Source organism: Corvus cornix, chromosome 2 (assembly GCF_000738735.6).
Source record: "Corvus cornix cornix isolate S_Up_H32 chromosome 2, ASM73873v5, whole genome shotgun sequence".
NCBI lineage: Eukaryota > Metazoa > Chordata > Aves > Passeriformes > Corvidae > Corvus > Corvus cornix.
Genome location: NC_046333.1, coordinates 142,032,450 through 142,059,009, shown reverse-complemented (window position 1 = coordinate 142,059,009; position 26,560 = coordinate 142,032,450). Strand labels below are relative to the sequence as shown.

At 41.5% G+C, this 26,560-nt stretch overlaps 1 long non-coding RNA gene across 1 annotated transcript in view; it reads left to right on the top strand.

Annotated features, from left to right (window-relative positions):
- Positions 1 to 26,560, top strand: part of LOC109145405 — a 31,263-nt gene extending 4,703 nt beyond the window's left edge. The window contains exon 3 of the long non-coding RNA XR_002046768.1: positions 25,995 to 26,560. This is a non-coding gene — a long non-coding RNA (uncharacterized LOC109145405). The remainder of the gene's footprint in view (positions 1 to 25,994) is intronic.

The following is a 26,560-nucleotide window of genomic DNA, read 5'->3' as shown; positions in this document are numbered from 1 at the left end:
GAGAAGCATTCACATGAAAGTCTCTGGCTTGATTCATAGATCCCAGCATAACTGGGGATCCCCTGTACTGCAGTATCAGGCTTTGGAATCAGTTTTGCACCACTCAAGCAAGGAAAAGTGTTCAGCCCTAGGAGTATATTCACACAGGCAGTCAGACAGGGTACGGCAGTCAGCCTTGGATTTGGTCCCAGCTTGACCTCCCTGCTTGATTTTAAGCAGCCTGTGAACAAACATTTACTACAGTAACAGCAAACAAGGGAGTCTCTGTAAGGTGTAAAGCCAGGATGCAAATTACAAACATATGTAAATTGAAATAGTTTAGGTTAATTTCTGGGTACTGAATTCAGTGACTAAATGCTTATTTCAGAATGCTCATTCCATGCCTTGAGCTACTGCTTTGTCCATCTATCTCTTCAGTGGCAGAAAGCAATTTAGCATAATCCTTCTACTGTAATGTCCAGTTTTTCCATAAAGATTACAGATTAAACCAAAAGACCTCATTCTAAAGAAGGCTTACTGCTTTGCAAAGCTGGCCACTGTGTGTTTAACTGCATCAGAATGGTCCATTGGAGAACAGAGGGAAACCTCACATTTAGAAGGATGCAATGAAGGAGTCCCAGACAACCTAAACAATCCTTGTTTGCCAAACAGTGTGTGTGAGGCTTAAAAAATGATGAATTCAAAACACATTTCCCTGCTTCACAACAATTGGAAAATACCTTTCAATCAAATGAATAATAAAACTCATTGAAACCAGCGAGGCTGATTATCATCTAGCTTTAATCACTGTAACTACTCATGAATGTGACTGCACCCACCAGCTGATATCATCTGAGGATCTGGTCCAGGGATCTGCGTAAGGGAGACTGCAAGATAACCATGGGAGACCTTTAAGTTTTTGGCACACACGGCTGGCTGTTAATCTCAAAGTCAGTTCCCTTACCTCCTGTACTGGAATACTATGGGTTTACTTTTTTTCTCACGGTATTTCTGCTTCTGTCTTTGACTTTCTTTGACTTCAAACTGAAATACAAATGTTAAAAGAAGCACACAAATTATTTTTAAATGTGGCTCAGAAATCTTGCTGCATTGTGGGGGATGAAAATTCAAGTCGTTGTTAATTTTACTCCAGCTATTCAAGCAAAAATAGTGAGACACTATGTTTCTTTAGAAAAAATAAAATGTTGAGGTCTGTTTATCTAGAAGGATATTCAACGTTATAGACTTGGCCTCATGAGATGTGGTTCATGAAAGTGGGACATTCAGCCTTTTATTGAACTACTCTTGCTAAGGATACAGAAGAAGTCTTAATCAAAGATTTCCTGGTTTTTGTAAAAGAATTTTAGTTACTGGAAAGTCAGTCTTTGTAAGTCAGAGGAGAAGAGGTTGATGTTTACCTTCAGAATTTTAAAAAAGCATTTTTAAAATGGACCAAAGCTATCAAAATGACTTTAAAAACCTTAAAAATTTGATACAATTTTTTTGGGGGGATGGGAACAGTTCAGTCCATTTCACTCTCCTTTCAAAGCCTTACGTGGCTTTCTATCCCCATTCCCAAAATCTGCAACTTCCCAGCATGAAGCTGGAAGAGGTAGATTTGCTGTAATAGGATGACCTTTTTCCCTGGAAAAGCTAAGGTAACTCAGAACTGGTTCCTCTGTCCTTTTGAGCTCGTGCAAGTGGAAAAGGCTGTAATTTAAGTGTAGGGGATATGGTTCTTTGAAGCATAAGATATATATACTGCAGACAGGCCACCCAAATCTCTCAGGAGTTCACCACCTCTGTGGTTCCCAGGGTACTAGCAAAGAGTTTTTCAGTGCCTTGTTTTCAATCATCGCCGCTACCATGTTTGTGCACTTTCCCTGGAGAGGATGTTTTATGATTTAGGCTGTTTTTAAAAAGATTCTGTTGGTTTGGTCCACTCCAGCTGGCCCCAATGTTTCACTAGGACTCAATCGAATGTATTTGCATCCATTTTTAAGATCTGTCAAGAGTGCAAGAATTTAAGCGTCAAGATCAAGTCAAGCTGGTGTGGGGTGAGCTTGGAAAAATGGCTGAGTTTACATTCTGCCAATGCTTTAAATACAGCTTCTGGGTTTGTAGCACGTTCACCCTAAAGAAAGTGTTTAAGGATATTGACTTACAAGAATAGTAGGATACATCCCTTGCTGCAGGAGCAGCTCTCACTCCCAGCTGTGGTAGCTTCCCCACTCTCCCACTGCCACTGCAGCCTGCAAGCCTGAACTCTACATCAAGTTGCTCCTAAATGATGTGATCATGGTGTGCTGGCCCAGCCCACTTGCAAATTCTATTTGACTTTCTAGTTCAGTGAACTACAGGCATTTACTTCTGCCTGTGATTTGCCTGTTCTTGCCACAGAAGGTGGTAAGAGATAAGAGTGAGGCACTCAGGGAGACAGGGAGACCAAACCTCCTCCACTACTGGTGCTTCATCTGCTGTGTCTCTGTGTCAATGCCTGAAACCTAATCTGGGTTTAGCCAGCTCGAGGTGGTGCAGTCTAATCTAAACTTCCAGCTCTGCCTAGCTACTCCTAATGAATCCTGATGGGAGATTTCAGGGTCTTGCAAGAGAGGAAGGTCCTGCAGCTGAGCCAACAGCATGTGTCACCACATCTGGGCACATTGGCATAATTGTCCATTGAGTATGTATTAGTGCTCCAGCTCTGGGGTGGGTGAAAGGACACACCCTTCCTGTCCTCCTGCCTGGTGACTGTGGGCAGAACAACAGAGAGGGTGGCTGCAAAGGCAAAATATGTCCTAGCACCCCACTGAATTTACACAGAACTTGTAGTCAGTCTTCAGGCACTTCCCCTAATATAGGCTAAACCTGAGCTGTGCATTTTTCATGTCCAGCTCTCAGCTGGAACCTCCATGAACAATCACAGTCAGACAATGTTATTACAATTGCCATTGTTTGATAATTGCATCAACCTTTATTTTTCAAAGATCAGACACTCAAAATTAGCATGGAGTTTACTCTTAGATTTACTGGCACCATTTCGAAGTCATGTACAGGAGGACCAAGAAAATGAAGCAGCAAAACAGTCTCTTCCCTTAACTTGTTAGGACAGTTGCAGTCCTGAGACTGAATTTTCTCCTCTTATTTCCTTTCTGATTTTGTATTGAGTATATGCAATACAAAAAGAAACAAAGGAGAGTGAAAGAAAAAGAAAGACAGACAGACACTGTCTTTTAGTTCAAAACAAGCAGCTACTTTAACGACAGTGCTTATAAAAAACAATATTATGCTAAATTATTTAGTAGGTTTTATTTAATAAAAAGGAAAAAGGAAGATGAAATAGGGCATTGAGGAAACTCCTCTGTGTTTATTTTTGTCTCTGTGGTGGTTCATTTTACCCACCAGTGTTTTTTTTCTTCACTGCAAATCCCTCTTCCCTCTTGATTAAAAACAGACTCTCTAATAAAAGTGGTTTAAGATCACAGTGATAACTTCAATTCAAGAACATGAATAAAGAGCACCCTTGGAGGAAAGACCCCATCTGCTCACATATGATATTAGGAAGGGAGTGCATAATGCAGAGTAGTGATTGCTACCACGTGTAAGATTATTCAGGTCTTCCACGTATGGCTTCTAATCTATATGGCACTTAAAAAAAGAGGGATTCAAGTATCCTATAAAACAGGTCCTATGTTTTACATTTGACCTCTTCCTGAACATCAACCTTATTAAAAACAAATAAAAAAAAGTCTTGAATGGAAGCTGTAGTTTGATCTGGAGCTTATGGAGGCTGACAGCAACCCTGCTATTGCTTTGAGCAGGTCAGGAGCTGGCCTCTGCTTCATTCAAGAAGAAACCCATATCATATATGCCTTATGATGATCACTCCACAACTGGTTTTTATTTCATTTTATTCTAATAACCTTACAAAAATACATTTTTCACCAAATTGAAAGTTTGTCTTCCCTGAAGTCCTGGAGAGGATTAGATAGCATTACATCAGACATTTCAAACATTAAATTGTGAACTTGGACGAAGCACTTCAAAGCATGGTTATGTGAAGCCTCAAGTACCCAGGCAGAGCAGCAAAGGTGAAACAATTGTAATCTCTGCAGCAGAAAGCAGTGACTCAGTGAGTGTAAGCTGTGAATCCCATTATTTTAGTCTAAAATACGTATTATTGTGAGGTTTGAAATGCATGTTTGATATGCTGTGCTAATTGCTGTAAGAATGTATAATACAGGGCCTGGACTCCAAGACAAAATTTAATCAAGATAAAAGCAGGTTATGAGCAGAGGTGGAAAGACTTTTGTGCACCACTTTTTACAATTTTTAATAGAAGTGGAGCAACTGGAATTGGAGAAGGTACAATTTTTTTTTAGCTAAAATGGTTAAATTAAAAAAAAACACAAAAACCCCCCAATTAATATAGAAACAAATGAACATATGAAGAGAAACCTTTTTCTTGTAGAGTTTGCTCATCTGAATTTACATTAATAAATTAAATTGGAATTACTCTTCTATCTGTGTAAAGCCAGGGATAAGGGCTTACACTGCCTTAATTATTCTGGTATAAGCTGGCTAAGGACCTCTGCTTATTCACACAAAACAGGTGCCACTTCTCCAGCAACGGAGATGTCTCTTTGTTCCCCAAACAAGGCTTTAGTGAGCTAGTAGCAGTGGCCACATCTCACTGCTTGCCAAGTCATTAGCAGGAGGCAGAAATATATGCACTCAAGGAAAAGCTTGCTTTGGAGGTGGTTTGAAATGAGAGGCAGTTTATCAGGTTTTGACAAAGATTGTTTCAGCAAAATGTCTTTTTGGGAAAAAACTATTTTGTGGGATTTTTTTGTTATTTTTTAAAAATTATTTTTGCTTGAGGGTTTTTTGTGGATTTTTTTTGTTGTGGGGTTTAGGGATTTTTTGGGGGTTGTTTGTTTGTCATTGGTTTTGTTTGCTTTTGAACATTAAACACAAATATTTAATATTTAACTTAATGTGGGGGTTGATTTCTGCCAGCTTCCTCAGTGCTCTCTGCTCTTCCTGGGCTGAGTTGCATAGAATCCTACCACAGTTTGGAAGGGCAACATCTTTCTGAAGAACAGGAGCTACTCAGTGATCAAGGAGCCCCCTTTTCATCAAGCAGCAAAAGCACAACCAAGTAATACTTCAAAAGCTGATAGGAATTGGACATTTTAGCATTAAGCTGAAAAGAATCAATGAAAGCTTCGGCCTTGGACTGAGGGCTGTTTCCGGTCACCGAAAGTCCAGATAGAGTCTTTCCTAGATGTTCTGCATCCATGGAAAATAGTTATAACAATTGCTCCTTAAAATACTTTTCTTTATATGTCTGGAAGCACATGTACAGTATTTTACGTTTTTCTCATTGCTATATGCTTAATAACAATCCTGGCTTATGTTTTTTGCTAAACTTGGAGCAGAAATGCTAGACTGTTTGCCCACAGCCATACCAGAATGTCTGAAAATGACATTTGGATTCTTTCCAAGTAATTGGGATGAATATACTGCTTTGCTACCAAAAAAAAAAAAAAAAAAATCTTCCTTTACTATCAAGTTCCCATACTTACCTCTCCTACCCTGTGCTGTATAGCTGTGTTTCTACAGCCTTGTGACCCTCGTCTCATAAGCACCTCTGAAAAGGTGCCACAGGCAGGATATTGAGGGCTGTGAGGAATTAAAGCACTTGCCAGAGATGGGAGTTGACTGTTTTGCTCGTGGTGGGAGGCATGAAACCTTCATGTCCAGTCCAGCCACAGGCAGCAGCTTTGTCTCAGCAGCTGCTCGGTTGGTGCTGCAGCCACTGTGAATAAGTGGTCAGACCACATGCTTAACTGAGTTCAGATGTATGAAGAGCAGATAATCTGACATGAACTGACACCCTCACACTTCTCATACCTTATAGCTCCTACTTGCCTTCCATCACAGGACAGCCACCATGATCCCAGTCTCCTCCCATACCCCACTACTTCAGTCTTACATCCCCTCCTCTTACAATACCCTGTTCCTCTTCAAGGCTTCTGTCTCCTGCAAAACCTACCAAATCCAATATTCCCTGAATTTTATGTTGGCCACTTCCACCTCCAGTCTCAAGCCCATATCCCTCTCAGTTGCTTTTTGGCACCTCCTGAGATATCTCACAGGATGCAGCCCAACAGCATCACCTGGATCCATCCAACACCAAAACCCTGGGTGTGAGAGGCAGCAACACTGACAGACCTGCCCCTACAGGGACTCTCACAACAAGTCAGGGCAAGGGTACAAGCTTTAACTAGCTCATGGTGACAGCTAGCTATATTTCATGCTGGATGAAGCCTAGTGCTTAAGTGCAAAGCAGGTTTATTGTGTCAGTGCTGCCTCCTTGGGCTTGGGCAATTAAATATTATGCATCTCACACCTCTGTTTGTGAAACGAGGAACTTACTCAGCATGAAGATGGAGCAATCAGAAGGGCTATGGAAATGCTAAGTTATTGTTATAACCACTGAGTAGGTGGACCAGAGTTATGTGCTTAAGGATGTATATTCACTGATTTATAACTAACAAACAGGCAGCATTTTAATTTTCAATTAAATATACATCTGTCCCTTATCTGGCTTCTTTCTCAATTAACCTTACTCCTAGCTGTATTGTAAATGCCTTTGAAACAGAAGATGAAGAACACAGGTACTTTCTGGGATGGGAGGATGAATAAAAGAGATCATGTGAATTATCTCAGCTGAAACAATAAAATGTAAGTGACCAGGGAATGTCCTGTGTGTCTGGTTTTGGACCATAAAGTCTGCCTGGAAATGGTGCCATTTATCTGCACTAGTCCCTTAAGCAGGCTTAGGAGTCTTTTTGCAGGCCTGAAACTGCGTCTATCTATCACTGCTACTGTAATCTTGAAAGCAGAAGGCTTAATGGCAAAAGCATCTTAAAGCTACAGACATGGTTGGAAGTAAAACACCACACTTGTAAGAAGGGGGAATTCCCAATCAGTCACTGTGCTTGTTGCTGCAAAAACATTTCAGTTGTGTTTCCACATTAAATATTCAACAGTCTGTGCAGCAGCTCTTTGGCTCACGGTAAGGTCACTTGTTGCTGTCTGCATCTCCCATACATGTAGGTCTGGGCCAGAAGCCCAACTTATAATTGCTTTAGTACCAAGAGCTCAGCAAAAGCACTGCAGGAAAGGCCTCTGTCACAGTCAGCTATGATTCTCAATGACACCTTTAAATTCACTTGTGAATAACTGATTAGATGGATTAACTCCGGCTTTTTGCTTCTTATACCCGAAGGCAAATTTATTCCTTTGTAGGCAATAAAATCTTCTACAGTAAATAAACAAAGCCACAGATGGTGGTTTACATGTTCAATTAATATTTTGTTCTTAATTATTTGTTACACACTCTCAGAACTGGTTCTCATGATAATAGAGAAAGACCATGGATCAAGAACCTTATGTTTGCTGTGGGACCAGTGTTTACCAAGGAGAGTATAACAAGTCCAAAAAATAGTCACAAAAGAATCACAATATGCATGAGATAGATTTATAAAAGCTAAAGAGATGAAATTGAGAGGGGTGCTAAGAAAATGTAGCCAGTCAAAAATCAATTAAAATCTGGTGGGAAATGGACAAAGATGTTATAAAGCAATATGAAGCAAGCAAAACAGAAATGATAATTAACACACTTGTGGATACACTCCTAAACAAAGCTAAAGCTATTGTAGACAAATTTATGCTTGGTAGGATTAAGGACAATAAGTATGTTAAATGTGTTGGTAATAAAACAAATCCCTAAGACAACATAAGCCTATTACTACACAAAGATGGTAACTTTATCAATACTGCTGCAGAAAAACTATGTTCAGTAATTATCTGTGCTATACTTAGAAAGCACAAGGTGAGGAAAAAGATGACAGATTTTCCAGGCCATTAGTAGCTGAAACATTAGGCAGCATTTTCTAGAGATAAATATTTTAAAGCAGAAGCTCAAATAAGAAGCACCCCAGGGTACCATGAGAACTGACTAAAGTGGTCTTTGCTGTGCAAATGTTCATTTTTAAGACGTTTTGGAATAACAGAGAAATACCAGGGAGGACAGCTAATATTGTGTCTGCGTGGAAAAAAGGGAGCGGTGTGACAAGAATAGGCTGGTGGGCCTGACATCAACACCAGGAAAAATATTTATTGCTTTCTCTCCTCCTTTTTCACTCCTGACCTTATTTCTTTTTGAACACCAGCCCAGTGACCTCAAAGCAACCTTCTCATTGCTTAGTTTTTCTATGCATTAGGAGTTGAGACTGATTCCCACTGAGATCTCAGCAAGCCTGACTGGAATTCCAGTACCCTCCCTGCTAAATACAACCACACATGGTCCCCAAAAGGGCTTGGGGTAGCAGCTGGCCTGCTATGTGACAGCAGCATGCAGGAGCTGGGAATCAGCCAAGGAGTAAGAGTACCAGCTGATGGATTTAAATAGGGACTCAGCTCCAAGGGACCAGAGATGACCAGAGGCGCATTTCCGAGGAGGGGCGGTTCTGAGTGATACGGGCTGCAGGGGCTCTTCCCTGGTTTCTCTCCTGAGAACTAAAGTGGGAACACCAGGCCCATGGAAAGATGGTGGGTCCACTTGTGCATTTTTCTTTCTGGCTCATTTGTAGGATAGAAGTCTGGTCCATGCTTTTCTGGTGTTAACAGTCTTTAGCAAGCAACAAGAACTGTCAATAGCCCCTAAACCTTGTGTTTCCTGCTATTATTCTATCCCAATTTTTTCTGGTTTTCCTGCTTAGTTTTTTTTCTTTAAATATATATTTTTTCAGATATTCCTGGTACTTACCTTAGCCAGACACTTTGCCAAAAACACCACTTGCAATGTGCAGCCTTATAGGAATAATAGGAACAGGACAGGATTTGCACAGGTGATGGAGGGCATACTACAGAGTGTCTGAAACCTGCTGTGGGTGTTAAGTATATTGTGTTTCTAACACCGCAGAAAGACTTGTGGAGAGATTCACTTTTTGACCTCTGCTTCCACATATCCCAGGTATTTGGGCTTAGGTACTGTTTGTTGCACAGGCCAGCCTGAGACATGTGCTTGATGGTACAAATGTTTTCAGTGTGCCGTTACTAGTTTTCACCCAAAAATAAGGGAGACCTGCACGGATATTTAGGGGGCTGAGAACAAAAGCAAAAGGTAGTACAACATCTGGAATTCACAATTTCTCTTTCTTTACTAATTTTCTACAAGCCATTTTGCAATAAACAAGAAAATTGAGGGGCAAAAAAGCAGGAGAACACTGTTCCAAGACAAGTTAACTGGAGGAGCAAGTTGAACCAGAGACTATGCTCAACAAAGAGAATTTCAGCAAAAAGAAGAAGGTATAAAAATTGGAGACAAGAAAGGATAGCACCACATTGTATTCAACACCATTTTGTTTTTCTAGGAACAAAATTAGGACTTCTAATTATTCTTATACTCAAAAAAGTTAGATATTCTGCAGTTGATAAAGCTGAGTATGACAACTACAGCCACTGATTCCCTAGGTCTGAGATGGGTGTAGGACATTTTTGAAGCTTTTATTGCTATTATTTTAATGATCCTGGATATAGTCTCCAGAGGACTAACAGGATGTTATTTTTCATGAAAGGGGCCAAGGAGCAAAAACAATAACTTCATTTTCTTCAGAAAATTAAGGGAAACTCCCTGCCCTGACTACAGCTGTATAAGGGTTGAGAGGAGAAAAGGCAGGTAGTATCAGCCAGTGTCATTGCACATGTGTCCCACCATAGACCAAAAGATGCAAAAGGACAGAGAAAAGGACCTTCTGCCACCTCCTCCAGTGAACTATCATGGGTCCATGTGCATCATCTAGTTGGGAGAATGTGGATGCCTGAGAGAGAGTTCTGGCCAGTCTTTTCAAGGCAAAGGGATCCTGACTTGCTTACCAATATAAAAGATGGAAACCAGCTCAGTATTATATATATATTTCACCCTTACATGGCAAAAGTTATCAAGGCGTCTCTTATTGTTTTTCATGGAGGATCAGTGATGATGCTGTGAAACTGAAAGCAGCATCACTTAAGTAATTTGTCCAAGTAACATTCATTAGAGAGGTAATGTCGTCATGCTTTCACCCGTAAGTAGCTGCTCAGCAGTGGAGAGGCATTTACAAAAACTTTATGAAATAGCACATTTGCCGGTTTACTGCCTGAGAGCATGTTAGCTGGACAGGCTTTCTTGTCTAAATAAAATCGATTGATGTTAGCTAGACAGGCTTTCTCATCTTAGTGGATGCAATTCTTGTTAGCTAGACAAATCCCTAGTTTAATAATAGGAGTTGCAGTTGCTGAATATTGTTTGTGGCAGGCTTGTCAACAAATGTCTGGTTTAATTTATGAAAGAGAATTGTGTCAACAATGGGAATTTATTGTTTTCTACACTTCATGCCTTCTGGAGTCCTTGGTATATAACACATTGTTACAGGAAAGGACTTGTGCAAAATTCAAAGCTCTGAATGAATCTGGGGTCACACATTTACAGCCATAAGCATTAAATGCCTTGAGCTGTAACAGCCCTGGAGATGTTCAAAGTCAGGCTGGATGGGGCTCTGAACAACCTGGTCTAGTAGAAGGTGTCCCTGACCATGGCAGGGGGTTTGGAACTAGATGATCTTTAAGGTCCCTTCCTACCCAAAGCATTCTATGTTTCTATGAATTCAAACAGGCTCCTTGCAAGGCATTAGGTAGTGCTCTTCCTTGCTCACCATTTTTTTTGAGATATAATGTATGTATTCAAACACAAAATTTTTTCTTTGAGCTTTCCAGGATCTCCATAAAATAGTTGAAATATGCAGCATTCCACTAAGAAAATATTATTAGAAAACACTACTTTTTTCCCTACGTTGTCTTGCTGAATTAATGAATAATTTCAGGAACCCTAAAACTGCATCTCTCAGGGAAATTGCTGATGGCTGAGGGTATTTTAGCAAACTCTTCACAGACTGAGTCTTTCAGCTCACTCTTCAGGCTATGATCACATTTCTTTATTTCTGCTGGAGCTCTCTGGGGTTTTGTCCTCTGGTTGCCCAGATGTGGCAATGGAACCACTGCATAAAGCAGAAAATAAAGAGCGAGAATAAAAGTGTATTTCCTGATCTTTTCCTGATTGGCAGAAATCTGTCCTGGTCCTGAAAAGATGGAAATGTTCTGGAGTTTTGTAGTCTAGATAAATAATCTGTGTCCCACTCTAGCTCTGTCTCAAAGGAAAAATCTATCTCTAACTTAAATTTTCATGAGGAAACATCTCTAAATGTGACACATACTGTTTTCTTATGAGATAGCCTTTATAGAAATGTTCCTGGTGGGCTACGCAACTCTGCAAAAATCATTACTAATTTCAAAATGTAGGTCATTAATGTGACAGAATCTTCTACTGAATAGATGTTTCTCTGCAGAATTTCAGTACCTCTATTTCGGCTATGAAAAAGTAACTTCTTTTAAAATTTAGATATAATGATAGGTATTACAGGAGAGGACCAATTATGGTAGTTCTGATAAATAATAAAGTATTATACCTTATGTATATATTGATTAGCTTTCCTCTGTCATGGTACATACAGATCATGTCTAAAATGACTTGTAAGACCCCTAACAAAGCGATGGCTGAATCTTTTAAATCCTCTAATATATTTAATTTCACATCCACCTTGACAGGCAGGGAAATATTATAGTGCCCAAGACCTGTGTTCCTCCTCCTATCTGTAGATACCTCGCTGAAACACCTACGTAAATTCAGCCATTTTAGGGTCCTCACCTGGCCGTGAAACACAAGTGTTGTTGCAGTCTAAGTCACCCTGAGTGAGTTCTTAATTTCCCAGTTGTGCCACCTCACCAGGAACTGAAGGATGGTGAAGGTCATCATTTAAGGACAGGAACTAACAATTTACAGTAGGTGCAATGAATTTGGGCCTGACCTCATGAGCATGGAGAGGTTGAAAAGAAAGTCTCTGCCATGTTGTGATTGCAAAGTAACTGTGGTGCAGACATGCACTGACTTGCACAGTCAGTCAGCCTACTTCCCACCCACAGGCTTACCACCTTGTCAAAAAATCCCTCTGAGGTCTGAGACTGACAGAGACAGCCCTGAAAGCAGAACTAGCTTCTATCAATCCATCATCATCCACGTCAGAGTTGCTTGCTCCTCTGGAAGGGGTTAGTATTTGTGTTTTGCGTCTCCATGCTACAACTGGTAGCAAATGCTGACTAGAACTGGTCTGTAGCACCAGGAAAGTGCCATGGGCAGAGTCCAACAGGATGAAGTTTAGTAAGTCTAAATGCTGAGTTCTGTTGATATAAAAATGCTGCTAGCAAGGATTTTCTTGCTATTTTCTAAGTCCATGAGAGACTTTTCTCTCTCACAGAAGAGGTAGCAGGGAATGTAAACAACCAAGCCACCTGCAACCTTGAAAAGTCTTGTTTACGGTACAGTAGAAAAATATTTTGACAATGGATGTTTTAGGATTTTAGCCAATCACCCCCAAAGGGTGGCTGATCCTTATCCAATTAGACTATGAAGAAAAAAGTCTATAAAAGAGTTTGTAAAATAATTAAATAGATCAATCTTGATGCACAATTCCTGCCTGTTGGATCTTCTCTCCTCCTCCTCCCTATGGCTGTGGGACACAGTGATATACCCTAGGGCCCAGGCCTGCAGTAATAGAGTTCTGCATTTTGGCCACAAAAATCCCCAACAATGTTACAAGCTGGGGACGGTGTGGCTGGACAGTGTCCAGGCAGAAAGGGACCTGGGGATGCTGGTTGACAGCCGACTGAATATGAGCCAGCAGTGTGCCTTGGTGGCCAAGAAGGCCAACGGCATCCTGGCCTGTATTAGGAATTGTGTGGCCAGCAGGAGCAGGGAGGTCATTCTTCCCCTATACTCAGCACTGGTAAGGCCACATCTTGAGTACTGTGTCCAGTTCTGGGCCCCTCAGTTTAGGAAGGACGTTGAGATGCTTGAGTGTGTCCAGAGGAAAGCAACAAGGTTGGTGAGGGGCTTGGAATACAGGCCCTATGAGGAACGATTGAGGGAGCTGGAGTTGTTTAGGCTGGAGAAAAGGAGACTCAGAGGTGACCTTACTGCTCTCTACAACTTCCTGAAAGGAGATTGTTGACAGGTGGGGGCTTGTTTCTTCCATCAGGCAGCAACTGACAGAACGAGAGGACACTGTCTCAAGCTACATCAAGGAAGGTATAGGTTGGATATTAGGAAAAAGTTTTTCATGGAAAGAAGAATAAAGTACTGGAATGGTCTACCCAGGGAGGTGGTAGAGTCACCATCTCTGGATGTGTTTAAAAAAAGACTGGACATGGCACTTGGTGCCATAGTCTAGTTGAGGTGTTAGGACATGGGTTGGACTTGAAGATCTTGGAGGTCTCTTCCAACCTCGTAATTCTGTGGTTCTGTGAATCTGTGAAGGGAACAGCTCTCAGTGAAACAATGGGTTTTTCATGACAGCCTGTGACAGGAAAAATCCAAGACTGTTAATCAAGAAACATTTCTTGAGAAAATTTATTTTATTTTAAAATATGTTTGGGAGTGTTGCAGGGAGTTCTGGTTATTTTCAAGGATTTTCTGATACAGTAGAAATATACAGAAAGAGAGACGGGGAAAAAGATAAGTCACATAAAAAGGGATTGATAGACAGAGTAGTAAGTGGTGATGTGATAATATTCTTATATATGGCACCATCATTTCTCACAGCAAGACTGTGTGACCAGATGCGGGTGGAAACAGGAGGAAGGAGGCAGAGAACATGTGGTGGGTGAGGGAATCCAGGTCTTTGAGGATGGTCTGTTAAGTGCTGGTACATGTATTTCTGTGGGAGTGGGAGGAGCTCCTATTGTATTTCAAGCTGAGAAAAGAAACCTTATACCAAATTATCACTTGCAGTAAGTGCAAGGTCAGCCACTTCTGAGAAGGCAGTAAAACATTCCCAGGGAAAGTTTCTTTGCAGTCCTGGTTGATTTTAAGAGCTTCCTGAAATTTTGAAAATTATTAATAGTGTCAGGCATAAATAGGTGCCTGGGAAGAAAAAGAGATTTCCAAGGAACATATATGTAAAAATGATCCGACCTCCTTTTTGCGGTTTTGCTCAACAACGAGAAGACACCATTGCTACAGGGAGGAGCTGAAAGGAGGGTTTCCCCTGCACAGACATCTGTTTCAGGCTGAATGTTCATGCCCATGTTGTTTTCTCTGCTGGCAGTAAACCACTCTGCTCAAATGATCATATCCCTGTATTAAGGGACTTGAATGAATAGGAAGAAAAAACCTCTTCATGAAGCTTTGAAATGGCAAGAGGGATCAAATGAATATTTTCCTTGGCATCAGCTAGTCCCCCTTTGTTCAGAACAGGAACTTTGAAAGTCCAGTGCCTGGAGCATCACAGAGACCAGCACTTAGAGATCACCAAGATGAGAGGGAATACTGCCTCTTTGGATTTCCAGGCACTCCTTAAAAGAAATAAGGAACATACACAACTGGCACTGCCACCAGCTTTTTGTATTTAAAATTGTGCCCCATTCAAAGGCTTGAGACAGATATCCCCCTCACCTGATGGGGACAGTTTGCACAAATCCACTCTTTGAAGCTAAGAATCATTTTGAACAAAATTCTTGTTAGGAAGCACATAACAACACCACATCTGAGTCCTTTGCAGAGTGAGAGCTGAAATCTTTGGATCTCTTCCTCTGCCCACCAAACCCCATGTGAAAAGTGGGATGAGGTTCCCACAAGCAACTCCAATTTCAATCCTTTTCAGACTTTATTTCTTCAATTCTGTGGCCTCCTGTGGTAGCAAACTATGCAGGCTGGCTACCAGCTGTGTGAAGGCCTGACTTTCATACATTTTAAATTTACCTGCTGGCAGCTACCTTCATAATCAAGTGCCAGAAGAATGGAAAAAATAATGTAATGCATCTCAGTTGTTACCCAGCGTTGCTATGGGGACAGGATGGGTCTGGAAAAGAGTATCAGAGAAGGGTCGTGCCAAAAAACAGTATCATGTCTCTCAGAAAGGCTCTCCAGAAGAGGGTTTAAATCTCAGTCTGGGAATCTCCCAATGTGGAAAGTGGAGCAGGAAAGGAACAGATCGATCTGCAAGGATCCGGAAAGAAATGGTTTGACTGTCCCCTGCCTGAGCCATTCAGGATGTAGAGGAAGAGAGGAAGGACTGAAAAAGAAAAGAGACAGTTAGACATGGGTAGCTGTGCAAAAAGGAGCCTGTTGCCTGAGAACGCTTCACCAGCTTCACTAGCTCATGCTTCTGAGGAGTTTAGTATTAAGCACTTTGGGTTTCACTCAAAGCCTGCTAAGTCAATGGGAATCACTCTAGTTTTCTCTGAGTTTTGGACTGAGTCCTTTCAAAACAAGTGGTGAATAGAAACATAGGCTTTCTTCTTCCCTGTGGCCAGGATTTTCAGCATACCTCAACTTTTAGGATCATGACTAAGTTTTCCAAAACAATTTCCCAGGGAATGGACAAATGATCACAAGTGACTGGAATACCCGGGCTCTCTTCAGGTGGTTCACTGGCCAAGACAGAGAGACTCCCTGCAGCCTCACACTTTGCCTGGTGATCACGAGACAAGAGCAGACAGGCTGGCAGCCAGCACTGTGGTTCTCCAGTGCAACCAGGAGCAAGCAAAGCCTTACAGGAGCTGAGCTTTGCTCCTTTACATCTGCCTGCCAATACACTTCAACTGCATTTAGGAAGTTCAATAAATTTCTGAGAATCTGGACTTACCCAGCATGTTTTGGTTGTAATTATGGCCAGATTCTCCCAGTAAGAGCTCCAGGTAGTTGAATTCCTTCAAAGGTCTTGTCCTGGTTGTGAGTACTCAGAATTTTGCCAGCTCTGCCCCAGCACCCAGAATGCATTCTTTATTTTCTGTGGTAGCAGAAGGATCTACAGTGCAAAAGGGATGAGTTTTTCACCACATGCTGGAGCTGGAGTTCTCTGAGCACATAAGCTGTCCAGAAGTGGTGTTAAGTCTACTGAATGTATACATGTGCAGTTCTCTGTTAAATAAATTGTCTATCTAATTAAATTTGAGATGAGATTTATTACATAGGGCATTAGGAAGAAAAGATCCTGAAAAAAATGAGGTTTTTTGCTTTCACTAAATCCTGGACTATTGAGGTATTTTTGTGTGTGGTATCTCAAAAACACCTTGTCTAGCTTTTGATTTTAAAATAAGTACATTTAGAGCGGCAGAAAGTGTTGCAAACATTTATATTTTGCTTGCGTTTTATTTGAGTTCCTCTAATTCTGAAGCAGGAAATAATTTTTTGTCCTTAAGAGGAACAGGTCTTTTTATGGCATTTGTGTTTTCTAAGAGGCAATTCTCTATTACTTATTATCAGTTATATTTTCCAGCTCACAAAGCGTAGATGGTTCATTTCCCTTTTCTAAAGGACCTCCATAGGTGTTTTAACATCTGCAGGAAAATAGGCACAATCTTTTCTGCATCATGGGGAGGTCCTAATGGGACTAAGGTAAAATAAAAGGGTGTGAAATCTGCTTGGAGCCTCTTATATAAAACATTTTTGCACTAAAATTTTACAAATTGTCAATTTAAAACCTCTTGGGGAGGAGGCCATTAAGTTTCTTTAATTACTTGCATTTTTTATTTATTAAAAATCCAATCTGTTTTTTTTTCCACGATCAAATTTTAAGCCCAGTTTCCAGCTTCAAATTATTTTTGCAAAACTTATAGTGGAAGATAATTAGAAAAAAGAACAGTCAGATAAAAACAGTGTATCCCAAAGGCAGTTAAACAAAGCACAAGGATTGTCACAAACTTCTATTTTGCTTGTCCCTTTGTAACAAAGAAATAGTCACAATGTCTTTGCATTATGACACAGGATGAGAAAAAGTGTGAAAAATCTCACAAACTTTTCTGAGACAGAGGAATTGTCTCCACCTGACCATATCTTCCACCTGAGACTTGCAAATTACATCCCTTCCTCTGACTTCCACATTCCGTTGGCACAGGCTGTGCTTCTCGCCCTGATTCTGCAACACATAGCCCAGAAGCGCCACCCATGTGAGGAGATGCCCTCAGCTTGGTGACAGCTGCAGGAGCACAGCTTACCAGCTGCTTTACAGAGGAATAAGGCTGTCAGGCTGCAGCTGCAGCTCTAACCAGCACCAGCAACTAAACCTCCAAAAAGTGGTTCTTTCCCACACCCTGGCCAGCCCAAGTGGTTCACCTTAACTGCCTCAGGGACGCAGCCTCCTGGAGAGGCCTTGGCTTGTTCACTGCATCTGGCTTGTTACTGCTGTATATTCTGCATTTATGGTGTTGTGGCTCAAATTCAGAGTTATTGGTGGGGGTCTGCAGCTCTGGTTTTCAAGTGTCTCACCGTCTCTGAGGCTGCTACTGCTGCTCTCCAGCTGTCTGAGGGACAGGTCTGTGCAGACTACCCAGAACAGGACACAGAATCATAGAAAGTCAAGGCTGGAAGAGATCTTCAAGACCACCCAATCCAACTGTCCACCCAGCACTGCCACTGTAACCTCTAAACCACTAAACCAAATCACCCAGCTCCAGATGCCTCTTAAACATCTCCACAGTGTAATTCCACACCTCCTTGGGCAACCTGCTCCAGCGCCTGGCCACCCTGAAAATAGCTTTTCTAAAATCTAATCTGCCTCTGCCCTATCTCAGTTTAAAGCCATATCCTCTTGTCTTCTCACTTCAGGAACAGCAGAAGAGACTGGCCCCCACCTCACTACACTCTCCTTTCAGGCAGTTGTGGAGACTGATGGGGTCCCCCCTGAGCCTTCTCCTCTCTAGACGGAACAAGGGTAGCTCCTTCAGCTGTTCCTCATAAGATAAGCTTTCTAGTCCTTTTGTGAGACTTGTTGCCCTTCACTGGACTTGCTCCAACACCTCAAAGTCCTTTTTGAAGTGAGGGGCCCAGAACTGAACACAGCACTCCAGGTGCAGCCTCACCAGTACCAAGTAAAGGGAGACAATGGCTGCCCTGCTCCTGCTGGCCACACTATTCTTGATACAGGCCAAGATGCCATTGGCCTTCTTGTCCACCCAGATACACTCTGGCTCATGTCCAGCTACTGTCAACCAGCACCTCCCAGGTCACTTCTGCCAAAGAGCTCTTGAACCAGTCCTCCCCAGGACTGTAGAGCTGCATAGGTTTGTTGTAAATCAAGTGCAGGACCTGGCACTTGGCCTTATTAAACCGTGATCAAGGCTGTGCATCTGCAAGAAGATGATGTTCCCCACTGCTGCTATTTAACCCCAGCCAGCAACTATGTACCACACAGCACTCACTCACTCACTCCCCTCTGCCTCACCCTGCTGGGATGAGGAAATCAGAAAAAAAGGTGAAACTCATGAGCTAAGAACAGTGTAAGAATTGAAATATAAGAGTAATAATGATAATGATAATATTAATAATAATACTGTAAGGAAAAGGAGAAAGAAACAAGTGATGCACAGTACAAGTGTTCACCACTGTCCTCCACCAGTGATCAGCCCCTCTTGGCCTCAGTTCATATATCAGGCACTATGTTCCATGGAATATCCTTTTGGCCAGTTCAGGTCAGCAGTCCCAGCCGTGCTCCCTCCCATCTTCTTGTGCACTTCCTCAAAGGCAGAGCATGAGACACTGAAAAGTGCTTGACTCAGGGTAAGTGCTACCTAGCAACAACCAAAACATCAGTGTGTTATCAACATTATCCTCCTGCTGAATCCAAAACACAGCACTGCACCAGTGGCTATGAAAAAACGAATTCTGATCCAGCTGGGACCAGGACACTTATGTGAATGGCTGAGGATTCCACAGGACAATTGGGGTCTGTTTTGATTTCCTCAAATGGGAAATAGAGAGATTTCAGATTCAGACTTCTGAGTTTGCATAGGCAGAAGAGACAGATTCAACCCCCCTTTACCAAGTGTGTGCTAGTGCAGCAGTAGAGGTGTGGATTTCAAGAACTACAGTGAGCATTGGTTAGGACTGCTCACCCAAGGGAGACAGGAACTCTCAACAGGGTGATGATGCAGTCTCACCCACAGGTACAGCCACAATGGGGTGGGCACAATGGTTGTGTTGCTGGGAAAGGGAACTGCTTATCTTAAATAAAGGGATGCAGAGGATGGCTCAGCCATAGCTTTCCTGTAAGACCCTGTATCCTTCTTTGCAGATGTTGAAAAGTGAGCTGAACAGGGCCCTGAGGAAGTTGAGTGAACTGGCCATGCTCTTAGCACAGTCAGTCAGTCAGTCAGAGGATGGAGCCCCTAAGATCTCTTTCAATGTAAATTTTTGTCTGATTGTGTACATGTCCTGCAACACCAGAAACACAGGTGAAAGAAATAGTGAATGGTCAGGAGCACTGAGAGAGAAAAGAATGACCTATGGAAGCCATGCAACCATTCTTAAGCATCATAGGATGGCCTATGTGGCCAGTGATGATTCTGAATACTTACAGACAAGCCCAGACTGACGGGGGTTCACAATGCAGGGGAATATTTTTAGTTTAGAAAAAAAAAAAAAAGCCATTGAAGCTTGAGCTAATCTCCTGGAAACTGAATTTGCTTCCTTGATTTCACTGGTTTTCTGGAAGATTTTAAAGCTCCCATCAAACTATCAACCTGAGGGATGAATTTATGTATTACAGGACCTAAAGAAACTGTAATGATCAAATTTGATTCCTTTCTAACATATACCATAAGACTACCCTTCAATCACTCCTGTAGTGACAAAAGTGTATCTTCTGGAAAAAGCTCTGGGATTTAATGGAAGGAACACAAAATGTTCCTTGGAGCAGAGTTAACTGGGACAACTGAAGTCCCTGCCAAAGGTACTGATCATTAGAGCAGTGCCTGAGAGCAGCTAAGCTACATGGGATGAAAGGATTTCTGTTGGACCAACCATGACTCTGGGGGCAAGAGACAAGGCCAGAAAAAGGCCAGAGATGCAAAATACCGAATTTGGAAAAAATCAGGCAAAAAGCTTCTGGCACATTTGGATTTCTCAGCAAGAAAACCACTTCCTGCTTACTTTTATTTTTTATTTATTTTGTGGAGCAAGGAGACCTGGCTCGCACTTCTGGCAAATAAATCAGATTGCACAAAGGCTCTGCATGACTCTATCAGCTTGTCCTCCCAAAAGAAACATGACACAGAAAAACCCTGAATAGCTGCTAAGCATTCAAGCCAAAGGAGCATGGGATTTCCTGCAGCAGAATTTTATGGTTTCTTTGCAGCATTCAGAGAATACTTGGTGTGGGCTCTTCTGCCAGAGGGGCTCATGTGACATATAACTGCTCCTCAGAGCACATAGAAATCATAGAGAGCACAATTAACTTTCTGCCTGTGGGTAACAGTGAAGAACACAAGGAACTACCCACATGTGCCCCTGCCAGTGAATTGATGCTGCTGGTAAGTGGCACTCTCAGTGTGCAACAGGGATGAGAAAGCTTCCCAGGAGCTCGCAAAGAAATCCTTAATGCTTGATTTCTTATTAACATATCCAGAAAATATGGGGATGAGCTTCAGATGCCTTGTGACAAATGTCCCATGTGGTGGTCCCCTGACTGTGCTGGGAAGAGACAGGGACAAATGAGCAATTGGGCCCAGGGTGAACAGGGGTATTAATTAAGGAGACTGTGCCAGCCCTGTGAGGCCTGTAGATCCCTCTCTGGCAAGTGGTTCAGAGTTTAAAAAATTCATATATTGCCTTTAGGTTATGTCAATAATGTAAAGTGTGTAACATCATATTCTCCATAAAATGCATCTAGCAGAAAGACAAGAGAGCAGCTGGAGCAGGAGATGCCTGGAGTACATCACTAGAGTTTCCCCAGCTACTTACAGAAAGCATCTCTCTTGAGAAAGAAGGTATCATTTATTCCTAATTACAGTAGGATATCTATTAGCACTTAAGTTTCCTACATTTTTTTTTATCCATTCACATCCTTACTACTTTTTACATTGCATTGATGTCTGACAAGGACAGACAGGCATTAGAGAGACAACATCCTTACTGTCCAGCAGGCCCTGTAAATTTGATGGATGGACATCAACATCATTGGCTTTGGTTCCAAGCCAAATTCAACTACATCACATAGATGGTCCAGATTGGTTAAGCATAGTTAAAATTCAGATGCTTGTCATACATCTACAGGTCATGGCTGAGAGTGAGATCTATAATAAAACCCAGGACATCCATGTCACTAAAGTACTGAACCAAGTTCCCTACTGATTTCAATGGGACTGAGGTACCTAAATATTTCTGCTTGTAAGCCTTCCTCGCTTTGTTCATCTCTGTCCCACTATGGATAGTAAAAAAGCTGAGGTAGAGGCTATCCATCACTGTGTGATCTTTGCATAACTCGCACAGTTGGACTGCAGTGGCTGCTGGGTGGTTCGGCACTCTAATGGTACAAAAATGCAAGTAATTCTCCAGTTGATGGAAGATATGATTGCTAGGCAGATGGGGTGGTTGCTGAACTAAGCCATGGCTGGAGCTGAAACAGAAAATATATCCATTTCATTTTCTAGTCTCCAGTTTCACTGATCACTTCTTTGTCTCCTGAACTGCCTGTAATCACCTGTAACTTACTGCATCTTCATGTTTATGGTGCCTCCAAGGAAGAGGATGAATCATTCCAGAATATTTTTACTTCCAAACAGATGTTTGCTTAGACAGTTTTGAATCCATAATGGAGGAATTCAGTTGGCTAAAGATACATACAGTGTCATCCAAGGTGCTTGGGATATCAAGGCAGATATCTGCAAAAGGCAGATGTAACAAAAAATTATGGGAAACTTGCATCTTTATAGGACAGCAACTGGTTGGGAAAAAGATATGAATTCACTAAAATGGTACCTGGTGCCTATATTCAGGCCATTGAGCCAGGCTCCAAATGTCATCTTCTGAAGTAAAAATTATTCTGGAAAAAGGTATTTGTCTGGAAACCTTAGACGACTTCCATCTTTATGTTATGGAGTTATCAAGACATACCATAAATTTTGAAGATGAAGGCAAGAGACCTTTCTTAAACTATATCCAAGCTTCAGGTACATCTTCTATGATTCAAACTCACTGAGCAATTTAGTCACAAATGCTGGAGGCACTGGAGCTGGGCCAAGCAGTGAGGCACTGTGGGGCAGCAGGTAGCCCCAGACCTCAGCAACAGCAGGGAACTGTGTTGGCTTCCGGTAGGTACAGGCAGTACCCTGCTCCCAGGGCTCCCTGGCACTCTCAGTTGATGAAGGTTGTGTTCAAGACACACATCGGCCAGAAAATTGCGCTGGCTATCCTCAGCAGGGCTCCCCGATGGACACATTGCCCTGCAGTTACGTGGGAGCACACATCTGGCTGCAGGAGGAGTGTAAGGGGGAGCCATTTAGGGAGTGTCTTAACCCAAGAAACTCAAAAATTTTTGCATCTGGAGGAATTTTTGCATCAGTCATCGCTTAGGTGTTGGGGCATTTGATTCAGAAATGAGCCTCCTCCCAGACAGGGGCAGGAGAGAGATGTTCCCTGTGTCATGAGCAGGGTGGGGACTCACAGCTCATTGGTGTTTGTCCTGGTTTTCCTAACACGTCTGAGTCAAGGAAGCTCTGCTGTCGGAGAAAGTGATGGCTGTCATGGTAAAGTGAAAATTCCTCTGTTTGCATCATTGCAAACAGCCACTTTATTTCCTCATCTCTAGCAAATAAAAGCTGCTATGAAATGCTGGTTTTCCTTTCACCATCTGACAAGTTAGTGAGCCCAATTAAATGCAGCACAAGACAAAGCAGTTATATGCATCTCCCACTGTCTGACTCCCTTTCAGAACTCTTACATCACTTTTAAGTAATTTCCTTTCCCAGATGAGGCAGCTCCACTTACACCAAAGGGCTTGATCTAAACCAAACAGTCTTATAATAAGCCAGACAACCTCATTTTTGATATCATTGGCCTTTATCCTCAGAGGGGCTTCTCCAGATAGAAGCTGCAACTTCTTAAGAATGTCAAAAAATATTCATCTTCAAAACCTCAAGTGACAACTTGGGGGTAAGTATCCTGAGCTTTGTGATTGTATTTTAAATGACAGAAATTTTTTTTGGTGTAGCAGTGTCCAGGGCGGCAGAAGGAAAGATAAAAGAAAGTATTTCAAAACCAAGTCACAACAAACCCAAGTACCCTCAGCTTGATGATTTAGGCATTGGATTTCTCCATAAACTGCCAATCTGTGGTATGAAGAAGCAGCATTTGTGGGTTTCCTTAGAGAAGAGCAGAAGTGTTCCACATATTATACTATAACAGTGAGTATTGAACATGTGACTCAGATATTATTTAGGAAGAAAATTTTCAGCAATTCCAGCCCAGGTAGAAGCACCTCTATAGTTTTATATGTCAAACAGGGTGGCCCAGGTGAGATGGCTTTACTTTGAGCAGAGGAGAGACTTAGCAGAAGCAGATGTAATTCTCCTTTCTTTATGAAGTCTTATATATTACATGAATCAATAAACCCACAAAGCTAAAAACTGCTATCATGGAAAGCTGTAGCTGTTTCTTAACCTGTTGTTTCCAAAGGAGTTGAAAATAAACCCAAAGGAAAACCTGGATCAGGAATTGTATCTTAGCAAGACATATCTTCCCCTGATTGTGTCCCTAGTACACATTAATCTGTATTAGCAACTCTTACCAGATCCATCACATTGCCTTCTACACCAATTCATGACCACACAGACAGCAATGTGAAAAATCTTGTTCCTTTAAGAAACAGTTATTCCTTGGTTTCTTTCAGGACAATGCCAGAACTCATGGATTTATTCTTTATAAATGAGAAATTCCACCCCTCATTAAACAGATAAGGTTTGTAGAAGATAATTAACCACTTCTTATGGTTTATCCAACCCACAAAATTTGGGTCAGATATTGCTTGCCACCCACATTAATTGCCCAGAACAGACTGACTGGTTTTGGATGAAATACTGTCTCGCAAGCACTTAATATCCCTGGCATGGCATAAAAGGAAACAGAAACCTGAGAAGAAGGGAAAATTAGAATGGTGGGAAGAAAAACAATTTTTTAACAGTGCAGTGGACTTTGTCTGTCTAATGAATCCCCTTTGAAAACCACCCATAGTAATAAATTAGGATGTAATATATTGCAGATGGATCAACAGGGGCACATACATAGTCTTAAGTATCTGCCACAGGTGTTTGATTTTATGTTTGACGGCAGGTCAAGGAGTAACCATGCATGGACAATCGTGCTATAGCTTGCAGGGCTAAAATCTTGCTCTAGATTGGAAGGAAAACTAAGCCTCTTTGTTCATCTGTGGAGCAGAATCAGTTGATATAACTGGCTTTTGATCGAAAACATTATTAAAAAATTCATGTCTGATCTTTTTTCTGCATATAGTATTTAGAAGACTTCTTCTAACCAGAAACATCATTGTAATCCAGTAACTTTAATATAACATTTTACTTTGAGAGAGCAACACATGCTGACAATATTATGTTAAAAATGTGTCTGGATCTGACCAGCTTCTGTGAGGTCCTTCGTGCATAGTCTTGTCTCATTGGCTTAGACATCAGATGGTTTCAAGAAACAAACCTCAGATCATACAGTCTTTAATTATACGAACCCTTTGGGGGTCTTCAGCACCAATTGTGAAGATATACTCAGTATTTTTTTCAGACTTTCAGATCAAGCAGCCAAACACAAAAGTATACACAGGAGAGTATCCTGTTCTTCCAAAGTAGTTTAAAAATCTACAGAGGAATAAAAAAACCCCACACGTAAGGATGTTAGAGACATTTTCATTGAACCTTGTACCATTCGTCTAGATTCCTGCTGCTGTCAGTGCTCCAGTTTTCTACAGCTTCTCAAAGAATTCTGGAATGATTAGCCATTTCCTGAGTTTCAGTCAGGCTTCCTATCCATGTAAACAGTAAACTTCCTATTCATGTCTCAAGTCATTTAGATTTATTGTTCCTCCCCTCCTTGTTTCTGTTTCTCAAAAAAACCCAGCCAAAGAAGAAAACCCCAAAGCCAAACTGCAGGAGTTTTGGGAATCTCCCAGTTCTCTCACATATACAGTATAGTAAGGGGTATGTGGTGCACCAGTCACTCCAGTGCACAGTACACTGAAACAGAAAGGCAACCCCTGGAAGCTGAAAAGTTTAAACTGCAGTTTATAAGTGTATAAGGGTTTACCCTCTAGTCCAAACAACTGCTAATAGTCAGCGTTGGAGCTGAGGGACTTACCCAGCTGGACCTGTGGTCTGACTTTTTCGTTTTTACAGTGCTTATTCCTGAGTTGAGCTTCTCCAGATGCTATTTACTGTGATCTTAGAGTAGAAAGTGTGCAGGACAGTCTTTGCTTAGCACTAGATATGAGTCTTATTTATTTAAATCATTCTCTCCTAGATGGCAGCTGATGGTGCAGGTAGGGTTGCACTGGAGCTGTTGTGGTCTCTACTGTGTCTGGGACAGTATTCTGCAGACAGAATACTGTGGAATGTCAGTGCATTTCTACTGCTGACTCTGATCAAATGTCATATTTTTAATTGAATTTCTACAGCAATGGTCCAGTGACAAATGTGTATGTTCTGCATTATGCCTACTCATGACCTAAAACTGTGAGAGCTACAGCAGAGTCTCTGCTAATAATAAAAAGTACTAAATGTCAGCCAGATGAAACTGAAGAGTGGAAAAAAGAATAGTAGGATTCAGGAGGTTCTCTTTTCACTTCCTTTCATTTTTACTGTGTTTAGAGGACTTTCACAGTTTCTCTGCCTTGAGCAATATTTTTGAACATAGAAATTCACTTCTATGTAGTGAAGTTCACAAGTCTTCCTACTGACTTGAGGAGAAGTAGGATCAGGACCGATGTTTTGGTTTCTCCTCCTTACCAACTTTCCCTGCCTTAGTAGTGTTTGTCTGCTCAGACATGTTTCTATTTTGAGTCTTTTCTTCTCCACAGATCCCCACTACATGCTGAGGATAGGCTTCAACTGCATCCAACGTTTTGCCACGAGAGGCGAGTTGTTCTGCAAGCAAGGAAGAATGTTTTATTGTTCTGGTACTTTGTCTCTTTGGATATGGTTTAGAAATCAAATAATACATTGAAAACATGCTTCAACAGAAATGAAACCCAAGAATCCTCATTTTTTGTTTATTTTATTTTGTTATTGTGAGACTCCTAGCAAAGCTAACACCTCATAGCTTTAATGGAAGTCCTTCAATAAAAATGACAATAGACAAACAGTATCCAGCATTGGCACTACAGGTCAGAGTTTGTTGTGGTTCTACTGATTCTGTGGAAGACTTTCCCTCTTTTAACTCTTTCTGTCCTTTGAAAAGACAAAACACTCTTCGGTATTTCTAGGCTAAAAGTTAAGACCCATGAAAATCAGAAGCTATCTCAGTAGATACAAGAAATTATGAAGACAGATTACCTCCAAATATTTTGCCTGCAGTTGCCCATAGCAAATAAAATTGCTTTCAAAAATTATACCCTCAAACTCTGCCTATTTTTTTATGGCATGA